The 14,064-nt window shown below is 44.3% G+C and overlaps 1 long non-coding RNA gene across 2 annotated transcripts in view; it reads left to right on the top strand.

Moving 5' to 3' along the window:
- LOC110500107 (uncharacterized) overlaps nucleotides 1-14,064 on the top strand; it is a 53,223-nt gene that overhangs the window by 6,597 nt on the left and 32,562 nt on the right. The window contains exons 2-4 of one of the 2 annotated variants that reach the window (XR_016490203.1): nucleotides 5,937-6,028; nucleotides 6,229-6,386; nucleotides 9,157-9,584. The exons of the other annotated variant lie outside the window; for it this stretch is intronic. This is a non-coding gene — a long non-coding RNA (uncharacterized LOC110500107). Of the gene's footprint in view, nucleotides 1-5,936; nucleotides 6,029-6,228; nucleotides 6,387-9,156; nucleotides 9,585-14,064 lie in introns of those variants that run through there. 2 annotated transcript variants of the gene reach the window in all.

The raw sequence follows: 14,064 nt of genomic DNA, 5'->3' as shown, positions 1-14,064 counted from the left end.
TGTGTTTCTAGTTATACATTTGTCTCTGTATGGATCTGTGTGTCTCTGAGTGGGAGACAGCTGGTTTTTAACCCAGCTGTTAAAGTTTTATTTCCGCTTGTGGTTGTGATGAACTACTCCTGTGTGTGTGTGTGTGTGCCTGTGTGTGTGTGCCTGTGTGTGTGTGCGTGTGTGACTGTGTGTGTGTGCGTGTGTGTGTGTGCCTGTGTGTGTGTGCGTGTGTGACTGTGTGTGTGTGCGACTGTGTGTGACTGTGTGTGTGTGCGACTGTGTGTGTGTGTGTGTGTGTGTATGTGTGCGACTGTGTGTGTGTGTGCGCTCATGCAAACGAGCATGGGTGCGCTTGTGTTTACATCTCACAATGTACTAGGAGGGGAAGTGACGCAGGAAGCGGCAGAAGAACAAGAGCTGCAGACATTAGGCTACACTGCTGCAGAGAAACGGGGAGAAACGGAGGGAGAAAGAGAGGGAGAAACTAGCTGTATGCGCAGTGCTGCTGAAATACTCCATCATTTGCCTCTGCTCACAAGAAACAGACGTAGACAAGTTTAGTGTGTCTGTTTGAGTGTTCGTCTGTTGGAGTGTGCGTCTGTTGGAGTGTGCGTCTGTTGGAGTGTGCGTCTGTTGGAGTGTGCGTCTGTTGGAGTGTTCGCCTGTTGGAGTGTTCGCCTGTTGGAGTGTTCGCCTGTTGGAGTGTTCGCCTGTTGGAGTGTTCGTCTGTTGGAGTGTGTGTCTGTTGGAGTGTGCGTCTGTTGGAGTGTGTGTCTGTTGGAGTGTGCGTCTGTGTTTGATAACAAGATGTTAACCGTAACGTGGCATGGCATTTGTTTCACCAGAGCCCTCCCTGTTCCTGCTCTCAGCAAACTCTACTGTTGCCAGAGCTACAACAGCTCTAACACAGTTCTAAGTCTCTCTTGAACACTAATCTAGACTGTTCTAGAATGGAAGGGTTTTAGCCCTGAGGTGAGCAGCTGGCTCTAGTCTAGAGCAGGTTGATTCCAGAGCCGAGCAGTCTGGTGGATGGGTATGCAGTGTCAGTGTGTCTGGGCTGGAAGAGTTGGCACAGGGGTGGCCTGGGGAGGGTATGAAATGAAACCTCATTAGGGTATTGGCAAAAGAGGGGAAAACTCCTGCCCACACCTTTATTTAATGAAAAATTAGATGTCTACAAATTGCCTGAAAACCTTTTTTAAATGTCCATATCAGTTATTTATCATTCTGACAATAACTGCAGTTGCATTCGGGTCTTTGTCAGTGGGTAAATGTTATGTGAAAATGATAAAATAACGCTGGCAAGGCTGTCTAAATGTGTGGGCCCACCAATTAAGCATACTGGAATTTGGATGAGAGAGGGAGGGAGAGGGAGAAAGAGACCGAGAGATGAATAAAGAGAGGTGAAAGAAAGAGCGAGCGAATGAGTGAGAGGGTTGGCTGTGAAGCTGACTGGCAGAGGGGTGGGTTGGGTAGGGAGCAGGACGCATTTTCACACAGCAGTCACATGAGCTGTACTTGGCAGCTGCCATTTGCTTTGATTCTGTCCAGCCAGGGAGAACAAGACGTTCTCATTCCGGAACCCATCCCGGACCCTGGCCTGCCATGAGGAAGTGGAGCAGTCGTCAAAAGAGAGAGCGAAAGAAAGCACGGAGCCTCATTCAACCCAGAGTGAGAGTTAGAGGGGAAGTGCAGAATGCTACGGCTAGCTAAGTAGGCCACAGGCACAGCGACTGTCACATGAACGCTGCTGCAGCGTTAGCCATTCTCTAGTGTATGTGTTGCCACAGAGTGGAAGAGAGAGTTCATCATTTACTGTACATTAGACCTAATGGGGTTGGCTATATATGGAGAAAGACAGAGTGCTTTAGGTAAAGCAGGGCAGTGACTAGCTACGTCAGAGCTTCCAATATCTCGTGAAAGACAAATATCGACAGTCAAACGTTGGTATTTGATTAAAAAAAAGAAAAGGAAAATTCAGATGTCTTTTTGATGACCCCCCATGATCACATGACCCTTGGATCTCAATAACCACTACATGAAGTGGAAGTACTATGGTTCCCTTACAGATGAAATCCACAGTAGGGGAAACGGTCCGCCCCACAGCCGTTGTTATTGTATTTGTTTTGTTGTCAAAGCAGAGCTGGGAAGCATCATGGTAAAAGGATTCCAGCTTTAAACACTAGTTGATTATCTCTAACTCACCTAGTTAAAATACAGAAAAAACCCTGAGAATAAATCAAATGTTAAGGGATTGTGTCCATTCAGAGAGGAAGAGGCGAAGCAAGAGGCTCCGTTCCCATCCAATTCTGTCTACATGAGAATACAGCGATAGGCAGACCAAATGAGGATTTTTTTGTATGGTGGTCTATGAGAGAGTGTTGGATTTGGTCAATAAAATGTTGCATTGCTAATTTGCAAAGTGAGGCTTATTTAATCCAATAAAAGTTTTGTAACGTTAACGTTGTAACGTCCGAATGTATTGATATACACCGAGTGTTCAATACACTAATATTGAGTTTCACCCCCTTTTGCCCCACAATTCATCGGGGCATGGACTCTAGAAGGTGTCGAAAGCGTTCCACAGGGATTCTGGCCCATGTTGACTCCATTGCTTCCCACAGTTGTGTCGAGTTGGCTGGATGTCCTTTGGGTGGTGGACCATTCTTGATACACACAGGAAACTGTTGAGCGTGAAAAACCCAGCAGCTTTGCAGTTCTTGACACACTCAAACCGGTGCACCTGGCACCTACTACCATACCCCGTTCAAAGGCACTTAAATATTTTGTCTTGCCCATTCACCCTCTGAATGGCACACATACACAATCCATGTCTCAATTGTCTCAAGGCTCAAGGCTTGTCTCAAGGCTTCATCTACACTGATTTGAAGTGACATCAGTAAGGGATCATAGCTTTCACCCGGAAAGAGCTGGTGTTCCTGATGTTTTGTACACTCAAATAGTGGATATTGGAGTTGTGTCTGTTGTTCACATGAGTATCTGCCGAAACAATGTGCTAGTCTAGTGCTAGAATGTTCCCACCTGATCTCACCTGCCTTTTCGCCTTTCTGACAACGACTCCCATTGTTAGGGCAGAGACAAGACAATTTCGACATTATATAGATTATCTCTGGTCCAGTTCTTATCTGAAGTCACAGGAAATGAGGTCATCGCTTCACTCTAGTCTGGTGGTGAAACAGCGTCTGCTGCTCCCTGAGTCCCTGCTCAAATTCTCAGCTATCCCTCATTACCCTGACGTTCTCTCACCAATCAACAAGTCACACCACTACTGTAAGGAAGATAGCACTATCCCTCTCTTGTGTGAGGATCTAACATAGATAGAGAGAGAGAGGGAGAGAGAGGGAGAGAGAGAGAGAGAGAGAGAGAGAGAGAGAGAGAGAGAGAGAGAGAGAGAGAGAGAGAGAGAGAGAGAGAGAGAGAGAGAGAGAGAGAGAGAGAGAGAGAGAGAGAGAGAGAGAGAGAGAGAGAGAGAGAGAGAGAGAGAGAGAGAGAGAGAGAGAGAGAGAGAGAGAGAGAGAGAGAGAGAGAGAGAGAGAGAGAGAGAGAGAGAGAGAGAGAGAGAGAGAGAGAGAGAGAGAGAGAGAGAGAGAGAGAGAGAGAGAGAGAGAGAGAGAGAGAGAGAGAGAGAGAGAGAGAGAGAGAGAGAGAGAGAGAGAGAGAGAGAGAGAGAGAGAGAGCAAATAAAGCAACAGATCGATGGAAGCCCATTTTGGGGCCGCTGTCAACAGACTTGTATTTGCATTTGGATTTATTCCCTGTTCTGTGAACACCCGTCTCTGAGTGCTACTGCTGCTGCTGGGAGATTTGCCCCCAGCCTGTCACCTGTCTTTGTATGACTCTCCCTCTCTCACTCTCTCTCTCTCTCTCTCTGTCTCTCTCTCTCTGCTTCATTCTCTCGCTCGCTCTCACTCTCTCTTTCTATCTCCATGGAGCTGTGTCGTCTCCCAGAGACTACATGAAATGTGATGACTGGGGAGGACTTTGGTTCCCAGTATGAGATGGAAACAGGGTTACACGGGGATAGAAACTGGGTGGGTCACTCATTCACTCACTCAGACAGGTCCTCAGATCGTTGATCATTACATTCGTCACACCCATTTCCAGGCGTGACTGGCCTAGATTGATGAGTGACTGGCCTAGATTGATGAAAATGGACGTGGAACACTTACCATTTTAAGACTTTCCTCTGCTTCTACCCAAGCAAGGTTTTCACCCAAAGTCTGACCATTTTGTAGTGCATCGAGTCTATGGAATTATATTTGTCTTAGCTTTAAAAAGTTGTTTGATGTTTTGTGCCAAATATAAAATGTGGGGTAAAGAATAACTTTTATGCGTATATAGTACCAGTCAACAGTTTGGACACACCTACTCATTCCAGTGTTTTTCTTTATTTGTACTATTTTCTACTTTGTACAATAATTGTGAAGACATCAAAACTATAAATAACACACATGGAATCATGTAGTAACCAAAAAAAGTGTTAAACAAATCTAAATATATTTTATATTCTAGATTATTCAAAGTAGCCACCCTTTGCCTTGATGACAGCTTTGCACACTCTTGGCATTCTCTCAACCAGCTTCATGAGAAAGTCACCTGGAATGTATTTCAATTAACAGGTGTGCCTTGTTAAATGTTAATTTGTGGAATTTCTTGCCTTCTTAAAGCCAATCAGTTGTGTTGTGACAAGGTAGGGGGGGTATACAGAAGATAGCCCTATTTGGTAAAAGACCAAGTCCATATTATGGCAAGAACAGCTCAGATAAGCAATGAGAAACGACAGTGAAGGTCAGTCAATCCGGGAAATTTCAAGAACTTTTAAAGTTTCTTCAAGTGCAGTCGCAAAAACCATCAAGCGCTATGGAGAAATTGGCTCTTGTGAGGACCGCCACAGGAAAGGAAGACCAAGAGTTACCTCTGCTGCAGAGGAGAAGTTCATTAGAGTTACCAGCCTCAGAAATTGCACCCCAAATAATTGCTTCACAGAGTTCAAGTAACAGACACATATAAGGACACCAATAATAAGAAGAGACTTGGACCAGGAAACACGAGCAATGGACATTAGACCGGTGGAAATCTGTCCTTTGGTCAGAGGAGTCCAAATTGTAGATTTTTGGTTCCAACGGCTGTGTCTCTGTGAGACGCATAGGCGAAAGGATGATCTCTGCTTGTGTGGTTCCCACCATGAGGCATGGAGGAGGAGGTGTGATGGTGTAGGGGTGTTTTGCTGGTGACACTGGCGGTGATTTATTTAGAATTCAAGGCACACTTAACCAGCATGGCTACCACAGCATTCTGCAGCGATACGTCATCCCATCTGGTTTGCGGTTTTTTATTTTTTATTACATTTTTTTATTGAACCTTTATTTAATTTGGCAAGTCAGTTAAGAACAAATACTTATTTTACAATGACGGCCTACCCCGGCCAAACTCTCCCCAACCCGGACGATGCTGGGCCAATTGTGCGCCACCCTATGGGACTCACGATCATGGCCAGTTGTGATACAGCCCGGGATTGAACCAGGGTCTGTAGTGACACCTCCAGCACTGAGATGCCGTGCCTTAGACCGCTGCACCACTCGGGAGCGTTTAGTAGGACTGTCATTTGTTTTTCAACAGGACAATGGTGAAGCTGGTTAAGAGAATGCCAAGAATGTGCAAAGGTGCCATCAAGGCAAAGGGTGTCTACTTTGAAGAATCTAAAATCTAAATGTATATTTTGATTTGTTTCACAGTTTTTTGGTTATGACATGATTCCATGTGTTATTTCATTGTTTTGATGTCTTCACTATTATTCTACAATGTAGAAAATAGTTAGAATAAAGAAAACCCCTTGAATGAGTCGGGTGTGTCCAAACGTTTGACTGGTACTGTATATTTTCTATATGTTTTATGTGGAATGAAGAACTGATTACTTTCTATAGGTTGTATCTCTATGGCGCTGACTGTGCTGCTTCCAGACCTTTCTTTAGCTCAAGGCCTTTGCTTTGACTCCACGGCAACCAGCGCCAGACACGTAGGTAGCTGGCTGCAATAAACATTATATTACCAATGTATAACAGTATGTGTGGACAAAAACATGTCACATGTCATGTCACGCACAAAGTCATGTGACATGTTAATGTCACGCGCAAAGTCATGTCACATGCTATGTTTACACTGTGTCTGTATCTGTGTGGGTTGAGGAGGAAGTTATTTGTGACTTTGTTCCTGTAGTTGTCATGCCCTTGTTGTCATGCCCCACTGGCCGCCACTGAGCTGGGGACAGGGAGGCAGGGGATCAGAGCTGAGGCAACAACAGACCTCAGGCACTCTGTTCCAGACTTATCAGTCTCATCACTCACAATGTTGTGCGCGTACATCATCCAATAGATGTGAGTATTACACACTCTTAAACACAAACTGACACACTCTGTCCCTCTCTCTCTCTCTCTCTCTCTCTCTCTCTCTCTCTCTCTCTCTCTCTCTCTCTCTCACTTCCCCCTCTTGTCTTCAACACTTTCCCAAAGGGATGTCTGGTTGTTGAATGCGTGTAGTTATGTCATCAAAATTCATCATGCTTGACACTGGCAGTAATAGTGGTGTCATACTACTGAGCGGAAGAATAAAACACGACACACATTGTTGCTCTGATCATACTTATGAGCCAAGGCCATCTTTCTTGTATTATTTATCAGTAATGTTGACTCAAATTTTTCCCCAAATGTATATGTGTTACTGCATCATCCATGGTGTTTACTGAATGTGTTCATACGTACTCTAATAGTCAATTTGGCAGCTGTACACTTTATCTCCACTAGGTGTCCCTACCACCTCAGCACGGATGCACTTTCTGTTTATCTAGTTTGCTCCGAAATACCGGCGCTGTGGTTCATAACATGTACAAAACATGGTTTTACATAGTGAGTTAAAGAGGTTAGTGCTACTGATCCTCACTTTCTTCAGGTGTCACCCTCCTACTGCCCTGTGTGTGTTCAAAGGAGCACTTCACAGACACTCACCATAGAGCCCCACAGTGGAGGTGTCATAATACCCATAAAACCTAGCGGTCAAACAGGTTCCAATTGTTTTTCCACCATTCATCTTTCTCATAGAGGATTTTAGAAACACTTAAAATAAGGGCTGTGTTTCGTGCAGGCTTATCGTGGCGTGACTTTGATAACATGTAAATCTCTCTCGGACAAGATGACTTATCAATATATTCACCTCTATTTACTCTCAGATTCAACAATGATAATCAGCATCAAAGTAGACATCAAGAAAGACTACAAATATCTGCAAGCTCCTGCACGTCATCCCTAGCTTACACCTTTTCTAACAGGTGTTGTGTCACTTTAAAACTTGCACAAAACAGTTCACAGAATTGTCAATTTAAAGAAATGTAGCCAATTTAGTCATTACTGCATTTAGCTAACATCAGATAGTTAATCCAGAGATTCTTAACTTTGCCTCGATTCGGCGATTCTCGTCCAGATCATGATGGCATCTGTAGTTCTTTATGATAGCCACATTAGCAGCTAATTAGCTTTTCACATGGGGGGAGGGGGAACAAGTCACCATGTCCTAAAGAGATTTACATGGTTATCAAAACGTCACGCCAGAGTAGGCCTACACAAAACACAGCCCTTATTTTAAATGTTTATAAAATTACCTATGGGAAAAATGAATGGTGGAAAAACGATTGAAACCATTTCCCTGTTTGACTGCTAGGTTTTATGGGTATTATGAATCATGCTGTGGTATTCTATACACGTGCAGAGTTACCTGGAACTCTACTGTTTTTTGTGTGTGTGTCCACTGTCTTGCTGTGATGATTAATGGTGATTGAATGTTTCTCCTTGCTTGTCGAAGTGTCCTCTCTGTTACACACATGTTTGTTTTACTATCCTTGTGGGGACCAAACAGTTGATTTCCATTTAAAATCATATTTTCCCTAACCTCTAAACCTAAACTTAACCCCTAACCTTAACTCCTAACGCCAAACCCAAATTGTAACCCCAACCTTAAACCTAAACCCTACACCGAAAATATCCTTTTTCCTTGTGGGGACTGGCGAAATGTCCCCATTTGTCCGAATGTTCCTTGTTTTACTATCCTTATGGTGAATACTGTCCTTGTGAGGACTTCTGGTCCCCACAAGGACAATAAAACTAAAAAACACACACACGTGGAGAGTGCTGCCCTCAGGTCCACTCTAATGGCATTAGTCAGGCCTCACCAAAGGAGCATAGCTGCTGTTCATTTCAATTAAGAGCATGTCAAGACCAAGTCCCACACGGCGCTGGAGTGAGCTCTGCCTATTTGAGCTCATTTCTTATTTATGAGAGAGAATGCAAGTAATACATAAACATTCCGTTCTCTCTCTCTTGCTCGCTCGCTCTCTCTCTCTTTCTCTCTGGATGTTAGATCCTCACACAAGAGAGGGATAGTGCTATCTTCCTTACAGTAGTGGTGTGACTTGTTGATGGGTGAGTGTCAGGGTGGTGAGGGATAGCTGAGAATTAGAGCAGGGAGCAGCAGACACTGTTTCACCACCAGACTAGTGTGAAGTGATGACCTCATTTCCTGTGACTTCAGATAAGAACTGGACCAGAGATAATCTATATAAGAGATCAGGTGGGAACATTGTAGCACTAGATTAGCACATTGTTAGGGCAGATACTCTTGTGAACAACAGACACAACTCCGATGTCAAATAGTTTTTCTCAGAGTTGCAAGTGTGTATTAATGTAGTGTGTGTAGAGGGGGTTGCAGACTCCCACAGACTCCCGTTTATGTGGAACAGTATAGATTTGAAAATCCATTGGTCATAAACTGACAATGATACACATGATTTGCTGAGGAACCCATATTTGTGTTGGGTATCGCGTGCGTCATTGGCTGACTGCTTCAGTTCTCACTCTCTGATTGGTTCTAAGACTCCGTCTTCAGCTGCATCAACGCCGATGGTCTTCTGACTGAAGCCTGTGATTGGCTAAGAGCCACAGGTCATCCATTCTAACTTTACACAATGTGTTTCCATAGCAACTGCATGGAGGTCAGTTGCTGGTAAAGCATGCATGAGTCCTTTTGTAATAAACTCTCTTTATGGTGTTTTTTCTCCTCAGTCACTATTTCTTTCCCTCTCTCTCTCTCTGTCCACAGAGCAACAGCAAACATGCCTAAACTAATACAGTCAAACAAGACGAAGAGGAAGAGAGAGAGAGACTGAGGGAGATGATCATTTGGGCAAAAGACTGTCCTCTTCTTGACTCCTCCGTCCTCTTACCTCTGTGAACCGGAAACCGATAACCGGGGGGTGTCAAATCATTAGTAGGCGAATGAAGGAGGCTGCTTCTCTCCCTGATTACCAGAAAATGCTCAAGAATGTCCTTGTGGCAGGAAGTGTGGAACTGTTCTAGAATTTGCCACATCCCCTTTGAATCAGCTGTTGTTTTCTAGAAGAAGAAAAGCAATTACACATTTAAAAACAATATGCTACTTATCCTTTTATCTGAAAAATGTCTTGCACAACTAGCCATTATTACATTTTTGATCAATCTACATATTTATAAATGTAATATGCCTGATGACGCGCGAGTGGAAGAGTGCCTCATTTCATGCAAAAGCACATTTGTTTCCACATTTCCTCTCCTCCCCTCCCATCTTCTCCCCGATTACATTTGAACTTGTTCAAAAGAGGCGGGGAGAGAACGGAGGACGGAGGAGGTAGCTAAACCAATAGAGAATCTCCCTGAGGGGGAGACTGAGAACGTGATTGAGTGAAAAGGAGAGTGGGAGAACCGACAACAGGGAGGGAAAGAGAGATGCACAGAAAAGAGAGAGATAAGGAGCCAGGCTTGGCAAACAGAGTGAAGAGGGGAGGCTTTAAAAGAGAGGGATTCCAAAATGATGGCCGTCTTCTCCATTTTACTGGCTTGATCCCAACTTTGTGTACCTTGACCTCGTCTTTATGGCCTATTATTGTGTCCTTGACCCATTGTACAGTGGGGATGTTTAAGCACTGGAAGTGAAACCAGGTCACAAAATAGTAGCAGTGCAGTGGGCTGACACTTTGGACTGCACTGTGACCTACTAAGCCAGAGGAACCATTCATACCCGTTTGTTAGTGTCGACCATTTTCTGGAACTTACTATGGCAAAACAAACCATTTGCTTCCACTGTGTTCCCAATGTGTTCACAGTTTAGTCCTTGGCTATGATAAAGTAATGGAAAGTTTTCGAACAGAGAAACTCTGGAGAGAGAGAGAGAGAGAGAGAGAGAGATAGGGAGATAAGGAGAGAGGGAATGGAAAAAAGTGGTAGGCTGGTATTTGCATCTGTTTGTGGCTTGTGATAATTTTAAACCCTGATTCATAGTTGTCAGTGTTTGAGGTGGTCGCTTGATACACAACCTCAAATGGGTGGGGATGATGCTACATCTCAGGGGTGTAAGCAGTAGAGCAGACGTCACAACAAAGGTGATAACTAAAAGGAGATGTGTGCCGCCTGCCTGACGAAGAGCAGCTTGGGTCAGAACAGACCGCTCCACTGCACTCGTCTGCTGCTGTGTTTGATATAACCATTAGGGATCTGTTTCTCCTAAACACTATGTTTTTACACAGTCTTATACCGCAACAGATTCCTTCTACTTTGCGAAGACCAGGTGGGGACCTTTTCAATGACGACATGAGAGTTTTGTCTAGAAAGGAACCAGCGTGACAGACACAGAGAGGCTGACATGTTGACTATTTCGGTAGCCGTGTTTCCTGTCTCTAGTGTTCGGTGGTGTTAGGTGACCTCATCTTATTCACCAATATACCCCCCCCCCCCCCCTCCTCCTCCGCCCCCACTCACCACTATGCAAGATCATTGCTCAAGCTTGTTATTTTACTGCATGTGTCATCAATAGCCCTTTCTATTCTCTATCCCCCCACCCCTTTCGCTCTGCCTCTTAAAGAGACGTTCCTCCTCTCTCTGTCTATCTCCTTTCTCTGCCTCTTTCTCTCGCTCTCTGTGGTCAGTTTCCTGTTTGTATGTTTGTCAGTTAGTCTCTGTTTCAGAATGACCAATTTGCGCTGAGAGCCAGTCGTCCATTCCATTTCCTGGAAGAGAGGCTTATGTTGTCTCATAGGAACAGGGGATTTTCTCCACACAACAATCAGCCAGTACATAATCCAATTCTAATTACTGATAGAGACACTATGACATGCTGAATCATAGCTGGAGTACTGTAGTGACTGGTATGAATGGACAGGGGTGACTATGTTCACTGTGGTTATACAAGGCCTCTTGGATGATTGTGTCCTGTGCGCGTGTGTGCGCGTGTGTGCGTGTGTGTGTGCGTGTATGCGTGCGATGCTCCTGTTTTCCGTGTGTTGGTTTGTGCTATAAACCATATATACAAAAGTATGTGGACACCCCTTCAAATTAGTGGATTCCTCTACTTCATCCACACCTGACAGGTGAATAAAATCGAGCACACCGCACACCGCTCACAGAACGGGGCCGCCAAGTGCTGAAGCGCGTAGCATGTAAGAATTGTCTGTCCTCGGTTGCAACACTCACTACCTAGTTCCAAACTGCCTCAGGAAGCAACGTCAGCACAATAACTGTTCTTCGGGAGCTTCATGAAATGGGTTTCCATGGCTGAGCAACTGCACACAAGCTTAAGATCACCATGCGCAATGCCAAGAGTCGGCTGGAGTGTTCGATGGAGAGTCCGATGGACAAATCTGTGTTTGACGGATGCCAGGAGAACGATACCTGCCCCAATGCATAGTGTCAACTGTAAAGTTTGGTGGAGGAGGAATAATGGTCTGGGGCTGTTTTTCATGGTTCGGACTAGGCCCCTTAGTTCCATTGAAGGTAAATCCTAACGCTACAGCATACAATTACATTCTAGACGATACTGTGCTTCCAACTTTGTGGCAACAGTTTGGGGAAGGCCCTTTCCTCTTTCAGCATGACAAATGCCCCCGTGCACAAAGTGAGGTCCATAAAGAAATGTTGTCGAGATCGGTACGGAAGAAGCCTGCAGAGAGCCCTGACCTCAATCCCATCGAACACCTTTGGGATGAATTGAAACGCCAACTGCGAGCCAGGCCTAATCACCCAACATCAATGCCGGACCCCACTAATGCTCTTGTGGCTGAATAGAAGCACGGCCCGGCAGCAATGTTACAACATCTAGTGAAAAGCCTTTCCAGAAGAGTGGAGGCCGTTATATCAGCAAAGGGGGGACAAACTCTATATTACTGCCCATGATTTTGGAATGAGATGTTCGACGAGCAGGTGTCCATATACTTTTGGTCATGTAGTGAATGGTTAATGGCTCATGTGCCTCTTAGCGGGAAAAGCCTGTCACCTTGGTGATATGTTGTGTTCAATCCTGGAAACAAGTGTGGCGGTCTGACATCACCAGAATGGGAGAGGCAGAGAGTGGCCGGTAGCCTAGCGGTTAAGAGTGTTAGGCCAGTAACTGAAGAGTTGCTGGTTCGATACCCCAAGTAGGCAAGGTGGGAAAATCTGCTGTTCTGCCCTTGAGCAAGGCAGTTAAGTCCCAACAACCACTGCTCTCCGGGCGCCGTGGCCGTCGTTTTAAGGCAGCACCCCGCACAACTCTGATTCAGAGGGGTTGGGTTGAATGCATTCAGTTATGCAAGTGACTAGGTATCTTCCCCCATCCTCCTTCTCAAGTCTCGATCAGATAAAAAAACTAATTAGGTTACTTCAGAGGCAAGGGCACTGTATTGTCAGAAGTCAGGTCATTTCATCATATAATACACACACAGTTACGCACATTTTGCAGTTAATCACAAGATATCGGATCACTAAGCCTCCTTAGGCTGTGGCCTAGTCTCAGTGTGTCTCTTATGGGTCCACTCAATCAGAAACCAAACAGTTCTCATATGATACTCTCATCTCACAGTTGGTAACTAACCATCAAACCACACCAGCACAGTCAATGACAGTTTATTCATTCAATAGGAAAAGTACCTGCTGTCTTTGACAGGGTGAAGTTAGTGTGCCAACCAAAAGCATTCAATAGAGTGGAACTGAGACAGCCTTATTTGGCTGTTCTTTCAGATCAAAACACGTCATCAACTGTTGAGATTTGAATCAGAGATCAGCACCATTAGTTTCAAACAAACCTCCCTCATTGGTCATTGCTGATGTCTTAGTATTATTGTGTGTTATAAAAAACGTCTGACATTTTATACACTGCCGGTCAAAAGGTTTAGAACACCTACTCATTCAAGAGTTGCTCTTTATTTTTACTATTTTATACATTGTAGAATAATAGTGAAGACATCAAAACTATGGAATAACACATATGGAATCATGTAGTAACCAAAAAAGTGTTGGGGCTGTTTTACCAAGAAGGAGAGTGATGGAGTGTTGCATCAGATGACCTGGCCTCCACAATACCCGACCTCAACCAAATTGAAATGGTTTGGGATGAGTCAGACCGCAGAGTGAAGGAAAAGCAGCCAACAAGTGCTCAGCATATTTGGGAACTCCTTCAAGACTGTTGGAAAAGCATTCCAGTTGAAGCTGGTTGAGAGAATGCCAAGAATGTGCAAAGCTGTCATCAAGGCAAAGAGTGGCTATTTGAAGAATCTCAAATATTAACTATATTTAGATTTGTTTAATATTTTTGGGGTTACTGCATGATTCCATATGTGTTATTTCATAGTTTTGACGTCATCACTATCACTATTATTCTACAATGTAGGAAATAGTAAAAATAATAGTAAAAATAAAATAAAAACTTGAATGAGTAGGTGTTCTTAAACTTTGACTGGTAGTGTACATAGTAGTTAGATGAAGGCATTTCTCAGGAAATTCTTGGAATATAAACCATTTATTATCAGCATTATCTCCTGATGATGTCATACTGTTTCCTGTTGCCTCCCTTTTAAGTGAACGTTTCATTTCCTCCCAAACGAAACTCGCCAAACCCTCTTGACGGTTGTGTGACCCCACCCTAGCAGGGTCAGTTCAACAATGAGGTTTTGCTCTTTGAGGAGGTCACAAGTGTGGGTCACACTTGTTTCCCAGCCTGTGCTGC

Source organism: Oncorhynchus mykiss, chromosome 21 (assembly GCF_057628025.1).
Source record: "Oncorhynchus mykiss isolate SJ-2025 chromosome 21, ASM5762802v1, whole genome shotgun sequence".
Lineage (NCBI taxonomy): Eukaryota > Metazoa > Chordata > Actinopteri > Salmoniformes > Salmonidae > Oncorhynchus > Oncorhynchus mykiss.
The sequence above is the reverse complement of the archived record's forward strand: the minus strand, read 5'-3'. Positions and strand labels throughout refer to the sequence as shown.